Below are 9,963 nucleotides of genomic sequence, written 5' to 3' on the forward strand. Positions count from 1 at the left end.
CAAGGGTGTCCTGTGCACCAGGGAGCACTCAAAAAGCAGGCAATTCATCAGAATTAATTTCTTCAGGGGGACCGACAAGTTTACACGCTGATTTATGTGTTCTGCCTAACACGTTTCAGAGCCCACAGCTCCTTTGTCAAAGGCTGCCTGCAGCTTCCGCAAATAACTTCCAAGGGACTCACATCATTTTGTACATTTTATATTTCCCTCTAGTGGGTTCAGGTGAGTATTTTTACACAGAATGCTGGCATTCACAGTTTTGCCCTGGATTCCTTTCACCCCTTCAGTGGGGTTTGCATAGTTGAAGACAATTAATGATGCATTTAAAACCCTCCAATGGGTCTAAGAGTGCTGCTTACTCAGTCAGTCAGAAATTGAAGCGCGTTGTGGAATAAACACTTGGGGGCGATTCTGATCCTGTAAAACCCGGGTACCCGGGAAATCCTCCTTACAAAGCAGCAAGTACGATTCGTACAGAAATACCATTTCCGTACGATTCATAAAAAAATACGTGTGGCTAAAAAATACCCACAATTCTGATCCGGGACATCGCGTACGTGACGTCCGGAGTCAGGCAGCGTTTTACGGACCAGCAAGTACGATTCGTGCCTACGTCACTCCGCACGGGTAATTTTTTACGGCAGCCAAAAACTCCCAGGAAATTGAGGACGACGTGAAGAAGGAGCACCGGTACGCGACGGACAGCCATGGACCCCATCCTACGTGTCATCCCGGCCCTTCTAGCCTACGACCTGGTGCACCGAAACCGCCGCGCACGCCGCAGAAGGTCAGAACAACACCCAGGGGAAAAGGGGGGGCGAGGGGCAGGAAACATAACCCCTACCCAATGTAAAAAATACTATATACTGTACATACATTACCTCCAGGGTCTGGTCACTTCGGGGGGTGTGTCCATCAATCCCTGCGTACCGCAACAACGGAAGTGGACGTGGACGCGTACCTGTCACCACTACAATGGTGGGACGGACCATACCCATGCTCTGAGGGCGTGGGTACGGTCCGTTTCACCATTGTAGTGGTGATGTAGGGGTACGCATGGTACGGACCGTACCCACGCCCTCAGAGCGTGGGTACGGTCTGTACCACACATACCCCTACATCACCACTACAATGGTGGTACGGACCGTACCCATGCTCTGAGGACATGGGTACGGTCCATACCGCGCGTACCCCTACATCACCACTGCAATGGTGGTACGGACCGTACCCATGGACTCAGAGCGTGGGTACGGTCCGTACCACCATTGTAGTGGTGATGTAGGGGTACACGTGGTACGGACCGTACCCACGCCCTCAGAGCGTGGGTATGGTTCGTACCACCATTGTAGTGGTGATATAGGGGCACGCTGGTACGGACCGTACCCACGCTCTGAGGGCGAGGGTACGGTCCATACCGCGCATACCCCTACATCACCACTGCAATGGTGGTACGGACCGTACCCATGGACTCAGAGCGTGGGTACGGTCCGTACCACCATTGTAGTAGTGATGTTGGGGTAAGTGTGGTACGGACCATACCCATGCACTCAGAGCGTGGGTACGGTCCGTACCACTATTGTGGTGGTGACGTAGGGGTACGCGTGGTACGGACCGTACCCAACCTATGAATGCGGGGGTATGGACCGCATCACCCGTACCCCTAGGGCACCAGTACATTTGTGATACAAGGCGTACACACGCCACGAATGTAGGCTGAGGGCCTGGTGCAGCATATAACCAGTATATTGGGGTGTGTGTATGCCCAGGACAGCAGTGTACTGCACCAAGGGTGCGGATGGGTGGGTTGGTGGCTGCCTAGGATTCCCAGCAGTGGACAGAGACATGTGAGGGGTGGGTGCCTATCACTCCCAGCAGTGGACAGACACATGGAGGTGGGTGCCTATCACTCCCAGCAGTGGACAGAGACATGTGAGGGGTGGGTGCAGAGGAATACCAGCAGTGGACAGAGACATGTGAGGGGTGGGTACCTATCACTCCCAGCAGTGGACAGAGACATGTGAGGGGTGGGTGCCTATCACTCCCAGCAGTGGACAGAGACATGTGAGGGGTGGGTGCCTATCACTTTCAGCAGTGGACAGACACATGTAAGGGGTGGGTGCCTATCACTCCCAGCAGTGGACAGAGACGTGAGGGGTGGGTGCCTATCACTCCCAGCAGTCAACAGAGACGTGAGGGGTGGGTGCAGAGGAATACCAGCAGTGGAGAGAGACATGTGAGGGGTTGGTGCAGAGGAATACCAGCAGTGGACAGAGACATGTGAGGGGTGGGTGCCTATCACTCCCAGCAGTGGACTGAGACATGGGGGTGGGTGCCTATCACTCCCAGCAGTGGACAGAGACATGCGAGGGGTGGGTGCAGAGGAATACCAGCAGTGGACAGAGACATGTGAGGGGTGGATGCCTATCACTCCCAACAGTGGACAGAGACATGGGGGTGGGTGCCTATCACTCCCAGCAGTGGACAGAGACATGTGAGGGGTGGGTGCCTATCACTCCCAGCAGTGGACAGAGACATGTGAGGGGTGGGTGCCAATCACTCCCAGCAGTGGACAGAGACATGGGGGTGGGTGCCTATCACTCCCAGCAGTGGACAGAGACATGTGAAGGGTGGGTGCAGAGGAATACCAGCAGTGGACAGAGACATGTGAGGGGTGGGTGCCTATCACTCCCAGCAGTGGACAGAGACATGTGAGGGGTGGGTGCCTATCACTCCCAGCAGTGGACAGAGACATGTGAGGGGTGGGTGCCTATCACTCCCAGCAGTGGACAGAGACATGTGAGGGGTGGGTGCCTATCACTCCCAGCAGTGGACAGAGACATGTGAGGGATGGCTGCCTATCACTCCCAGCAGTGGGCACCAGTACATTTGTGATACAAGGCGTACACACGCCACGAATGTTGGCTGAGGGCCTGGTGTAGCATATAACCAGTATATTGGGGTGTGTGTATGCCCAGGACAGCAGTGTACTGCACCAAGGGTGCGGGTGGGTGGGTGGGTGGCTGCCTAGGATTCCCAGCAGTGGACAGAGACATGTGAGGGGTGGGTGCCTATCACTCCCAGCAGTGGACAGACACATGGGGGGGTGCCTATCACTCCCAGCAGTGGACAGAGACATGTGACGGGTGGGTGCCTATCACTCCCAGCAGTGGACAGAGACATGGGGGTGGGTGCCTATCACTCCCAGCAGTGGACAGAGACATGTGAGGGGCGGGTGCAGAGAAATACCAGTAGTGGACAGAGACAAGTGAGGGGTGGGTGCCTATCACTCCCAGCAGTGGACAGAGACATGTGAGGGGTGGGTGCCTATCACTCCCAGCAGTGGACAGAGACATGTGAGGGGTGGGTGCGTATCACTTTCAGCAGTGGACAGAGACATGTAAGGGGTGGGTGCCTATCACTCCCAGCAGTGGACAGAGACATGGGGGTGGGTGCCTATCACTCCCAGCAGTCGACAGAGACGTGAGGGGTGGGTTCAGAGGAATACCAGCAGTGGACAGAGACATGTGAGGGATTGGTGCAGAGGAATACCAGCAGTGGACAGAGACATGTGAGGGGTGGGTGCCTATCACTCCCAGCAGTGGACAGAGACATGGGGGTGGGTGCCTATCACTCCCAGCAGTGGACAGAGACATGTGAGGGGTACGTGCAGAGGAATACCAGCAGTGGACAGAGACATGTGAGGGGTTGGTGCCTATCACTCCCAGCAGTGGACAGAGACATGGGGGTGGGTGCCTATCACTCCCAGCAGTGGACAGAGACATGTGAGGGGTGGGTGCCTATCACTCCCAGCAGTGGACAGAGACATGTGAGGGGTGGGTGCCTATCACTCCCAGCAGTGGACAGAGACATGGGGGTGGGTGCCTATCACTCCCAGCAGTGGACAGAGACATGTGAGGGGTGGGTGCAGAGGAATGCCAGCAGTTGACAGAGACATGTGAGGGGTGGGTGCCTATCACTCCCAGCAGTGGACAGAGACATGTGAGGGGTTGGTGCCTATCACTCCCAGCAGTGGACAGAGACATGTGAGGGGTGGGTGCCTATCACTCCCAGCAGTGGACAGAGACATGTGAGGGGTGGGTGCAGAGGAATACCAGCAGTGGACAGAGACATGTGAGGGGTGGGTGCCTATCACTCCCAGCAGTGGACAGAGACATGGTGGTGGGTGCTTATCACTCCCAGCAGTTGACAGAGACATGTGAGAGGTCGGTGCCTATCACTCCCAGCAGTGGACAGAGACATGGAGGTGGGTGCTTATCACTCCCAGCAGTGGACAGAGACATGGGGGTGTGTACATCATTATCAGATGACCACAACTCCATGGGTGTATGTATGCATCCCTAATTTTCGACTATGTTGATTGTGCCATAACAACACATCACTGACAGCAGTGTCCCACTCCCATGAGGATGGATGTCTTTCCCCCACTGCATGACACACCACATGTGGGTGTGAGGACAAATGACACATGCATACCCACCCCTGGCGGATGCAGCACAATACACACACAGAGATCATGCCACAAGACTGTATAGTCATGTCATTGCCTACTAAACTAAGAGAGCCAAAGGGAACGCACACTGTCACACACATCCCAGGACTGAGAGGAATGTACAGGTGCTGGGACAGCCACCAAGATGTTGTCTCTCATGGAAGGAATAGGGTGGAGTTCCCACAGATACAATGCCCACAATTGTGAGTCAGGTGCCCAAATACCCTGCAGAACAAGTACCATATGTGTGCTAGGCTGGGATTACACACATGCATAGTGCGGAAAAGGGAGAATTTCTCCATGAAGGCATGGCAACATACTCAATACACAAGTACAGTGACTAGCAAGGATGGCACAGACGATGCAGCTGGAGACATTGCTGAGCAGGCATGGCCATAGTTGAAGGGATCCGTCACCAACAAAGGGAATGTATACACAGGTCAGCACAACAATTGTGCAACTTTCTGCAGGGAAGATGTCAGGTGCCACGGAGGAAGGGACACTCCTTGGTACAATGTATCAAAAAACAAATAACACACACAACCAAAGATCCTTTGCAGAGACCTTGTGATGGCACGCGGATCCCATGGGCCACCTCATGACCATCAGACTCGAACCTTTGCCAGAAACATAACACATTACCACAACCCCAACTCCTGGAGCATCAGCACCAACATCAATACCTGAAATGCAATAGTGTTTAAAGTAAAAAGAAAATGCTTTAATCAGCATAACATAATATTTTTTGCAAGAACACTATATACAAAGGCCAATGGCCAGTCCAGAATAGAAGTCCTTGGGGGGACACATGGCTTGCCTGCACATTAGAACCCTCAGGTTCGTTGACTGAGGGGCGGGGCATCATGTGGGGAAGGACCAGGCACCGCAGGGACAGGAGGTGTAAGGGTAGGTGTGGTGGGTGCAGGGACGGACGCCTCACCACAGGGGGTGGGGCAGCGCCAAAGGTGGAGGCGAGCTCGGCGCTGCACACTTCTGCCAGGGCGTCCAGAGTATCCCCTGCACCGGAAGAAACCACAGGCACAAAGGAGGGGGGGTCAAAGGGATGGGGTGCAGCGCTACTGGGGGAGGGGTGGACATGGGGGGGACTCAACTCCCCTACCCGGGGAGTGCCTTGCCCGTTTGCGGGCTGGTGACCCAGTGGGGCTGAGGCCCAGCACAGACATGTAGCTCTCTTTGTCTGACTGTGTGGCAGGGGAGCCAAGTGGAGTGCCTTTGGAGGGACTGGGTAGTGAGGCATGCGGACTCAGACTGTGGCTGCGTGTATGCCTGTGTGCCCCAGACCCAGTGGGTGTGCCTTTATCCCCCTGAGTGTGCGTGCCAGGAGGTGTGTGCTTGTCCTTACGTGTTGGTGTGCTGCCTGTGTCTGGTGGGGTGCGTGCTTGGGAATGTCTGGGTGTGCATGGGACAGGCATGGGAGTGGGAAGTGTGGATGGGGCTGGGGTAGGGGGGACGAAGTGCTGCAGGAGACTCACTGCTGCCGTCAGTGAAGAGTCCATGGACCTCAGCAACATCCGTTGGTCAGACATCGCTGCTGACATGCCCTCCATGAACGACACCATCTGTGTCAGCAGTCTGGTTTGGCCATGGAGGACATTCAGCACCGATGTCTGGCCAACCTGCAACTGCCGCTGGATGTCCACAGACTCTGCAGTGAGGGCAGCAGGGGTGACAGGGGCAGGGGGTGCGGTGCCTGGCACGAAGGAGACATGGTGGTGCCCTGCACGGACAGAAGGGACCGGAGCAACTGGGAGGGCGGTGATGGGAATGAAGGAGGCGGTGACAGATGTTGTGCTGCTGCCAGGTGTTGTAGCAGCCTCCGCCCCCTCGAGGAGTTCAGCATCGTAGTCGGTGTCGCCACCAGACAGGTCCTCCGCCTGACTCCCCTCGCCCTCCGTGCCACTTGCTCCCGCAGACTCGCCAGCAGTGGTGGCACCGGTGCTGGATCCCTCCTCCAGGTCCGTGCAGGTGTCTCCCTTGGTGTCCTCCTATGATGCTGTGGGCAAGGTGAAGATACAGAAAATAATCAGTCACCTGTATACATTTGACACATGAGTCCAAACAAAATAGGTCACAGTGCATATCAGGCAATGCATCATGAGTAACATCTAGATTATTCCGCACATATGTAAGCCCTGCACTCCCCAGTTGGTTGACCCACCATGCCACTTGGAAACAATGAAAAATAGGACACAACAGCAAATAACTTGATATCGAAATATACTGAGAAGCTAGTGTCTGGGAACAGTTGAGCACAGCAATACTATGAAGGCAGGCCACCTCTTGTTTACTGTGAACGAAACAGTATCGGTGCACCCAAGGCTAAATAACAGACCTCAATGCTGAAGGTGTCCCCACACTCAGAGACCTGTAAGTACTTTGGAAACCCAAACGAAATACATTGTGATCCATTGGGAATCACACCACTTTACACAAGCTACATGTTTAGAATGTGTGAATGTGCCACTTTGTGAATAGAACACACATGTGCCTGTTTAAAAGAAGTCAAACAAGGAGGTGCACACAAAACTACATTTACACAGTCATTGTATGAGCTGCCAGCCTTATTCAAATAAGCCACTGTTAGAAAGAAATAGGGTTTCAGTAAGTACATATACATGGCACCACGGCGGTCTGGATGACTTGACACTCGTAAGTTGGTATCAGCAACAACCATGGACTTACCCAAATGCCACAACACTGTGGGAACATGTATATGTATAATCTGAAAAAAAGTCTTATTCAAAATGTGCCTTTCTGGCTTTCTTTAAAATGTGCCAGCGTGTCCCCTGAAAGTGTAAAGGTGGTTTCTTGTGCACTTCCTTGGGAGAAATCTGTCATGCAGACACATTATTGTCCTTCACAACAAAACATCAAAGTCAAGCATTGAAAACATGAAGACATGTTGACAAGTGTAGTGAGTGCCAAAGTACAAGACTTCTTGACTAACAACTTGAATCATGCCACCTGTCACATGGACATCCGTACCATGATGACACAGTTGGCAACACATCTGACCCACTGCCTGTCATGTAGAGTGGCACACATGTCCAAACACAGGACAATGCATAAGCTAATGGGCCTGTAATTGTGTCGGAATAAGGCACACCGGCACTGAGGAGACACCCTCATGGCAAGCAAGAATGTCCACACAGATGTCAGCACACAAAGACCAAACTACGTAGCATCTGGACCACACACTGGTGCCAAAAATGGATGAGCATGAATCATGTATTTAAACTTTTGATACATGCTGCAAAGCACAAACATTAAACCCTGCACACCATGACTGGGTCACTGCATGTTGAGTGTCTGTCCAGACAATTATCACACACAGGTCAGACCTGGCAAGGAGACATAAGGTTTGGACATGTAGGCCTTGCCCGCACAAATCCCCCATACCTGAGACAATGTGATTGAGACAGATCAATAATTACACCTCTTAATCTGGGTTTACTAAAATGTGCATCAAGAATTCCCAAATGTACTCCACATCACCTCGTGAGGCTGCCAACACATATTTGTGACAAACAACCATCAACAGATAGTTGTAAATAGACACACAGGCACTGCCCAGTGTGAGGATGCACAAGCCAAATGGGGTCACCCTGTCCAGTGGACACATGTAGCACACTTTAGATAAATACAAATGAGGCCAGGGAACAATGCCACAGAGGCCAACCTATGCTGAACACACAGATGTTGGCACAGTGTTGGATGACACACATGATTCCGAGGCAAGGGTGTCTCAGGGGACTGTAGTGGGCACACTGCTCCATGGTCCTCGAATGATCTGACTGTAACATGAGCAACCGTCCTGGCACTATGCATATCTCCCACCCATGCACATCATGTCTGAGGCCACAACATCGGTCATGCATGCTGCAAGTCTGTTAATTTGAAACCTCACACTCCTATGTTGAGACTCAGCATCAGTGCCAACAAATATGGACCTCCAAATGACTGAACAGGACAGGGCACAGGCAAGGTACCAACACATGTCACAGACCACCCCCACACATGATGCAGAAAGCAATGTGCACTTGGATTAACTGGCAGCCTAAGATGACCATGTGCAATAGTGATTACACACAGACCAGGGAACACATGTCAAGGAGGGGAAGGAAGGAAGAACAGCACCGGTTGACTTGGGGGAACAGGATATGCACTGCACATATAAACCCTGGCAGTGTATCCAGGTGACTGAGCACTTCCAAAAGCTGGTGACACACAACAAACACACATGTACCTACCCCCTCCTTGCTGCTGTATCTCCTGTAACCGCCTATCCATGTCAGGGAAGACCACTGCCAGGACACGCCTCATCTGGTGGGTCAGGCATCGGCACCCGCCATGGGGGCGTGGAGGTGAGTCCTTCAGCAGGACCCGGGCGATCCTCCGGGTCCAGCACCGGATGTCCTGCCACCGTTTTCTTACTTGGGCTAGGCGCCGACTGCGACCCTCCACCGATCACACGGCCCTGACGTCCTACTTCCAGATCTCCCCCTTTGCATAGGCAGTTACCTGTGAGGATGACAAAGTGAGACAACATCACTACACCTGCTCCATGTCAGAGAGACACACATTTGAACATCTTTGATATGTTGAACAGGGCATGGGATGCTGCCAAGGAATAGCATCTTTGTCATATGGACATTGGCCTCTGTGGAAGCCCCAATGCACTACATGGCATATAAAGTACAGGTGGCATGAGGGGTGCGACACACTCCATGAACATGGCACACACTGTGCATCACAAGCAACACCAGGCTGATGGACAGCACCTCCAAGCAGTTACATGCCCCAGGCCACTGACGCAACCTCAGCAGAGTACACAGACACACACAGGCACAGATCAATCACATGCCATTGGCAACAGCGGATACAAACCTCCCTCTGCACATGTGCCACTTGCCTGTGGGGTGTCACAGGTGTGGGGCTAGCTCAGCAAGTCAGACACACAGCACGGCTTGTTACTTCTCACATCAGATGGGTAGAGTTGTTGCCTCCTCCATGCAGCTGTGGTGCAACACTTCACATAGACACTCACTCACATGACAAAGAACATTCACACACATCAATGTCCAGAGGGCGTACTCATCACTTGGATACTCTCACCACAGCTCCACTCAACTCAGACACATCTGTGGGTACAGTCACCTGTCACACTAGGGGGACCACTGAATCACCTCAGGACTATAGACAAAAAATGCCACAAAGGATTAGCCAGGCTGAATGTGTCATGCACTATGCAGTGAATGTCACAGTAAGCACAATGCAAGTGAGGAGTGCACACATGAACTACATCATGCTCTGCATGGGAGACATAAGCCATTCCCCCCCCGGGACCCACTCTAAACAACATTGCATGTCTGTCACACCAGGACACAATGCCAGAAGTGACAGTCACAAAAAAGTTGCACAGTCAAAGCTAG

This window comes from Triturus cristatus, chromosome 9 (assembly GCF_964204655.1).
Source record: "Triturus cristatus chromosome 9, aTriCri1.1, whole genome shotgun sequence".
NCBI lineage: Eukaryota > Metazoa > Chordata > Amphibia > Caudata > Salamandridae > Triturus > Triturus cristatus.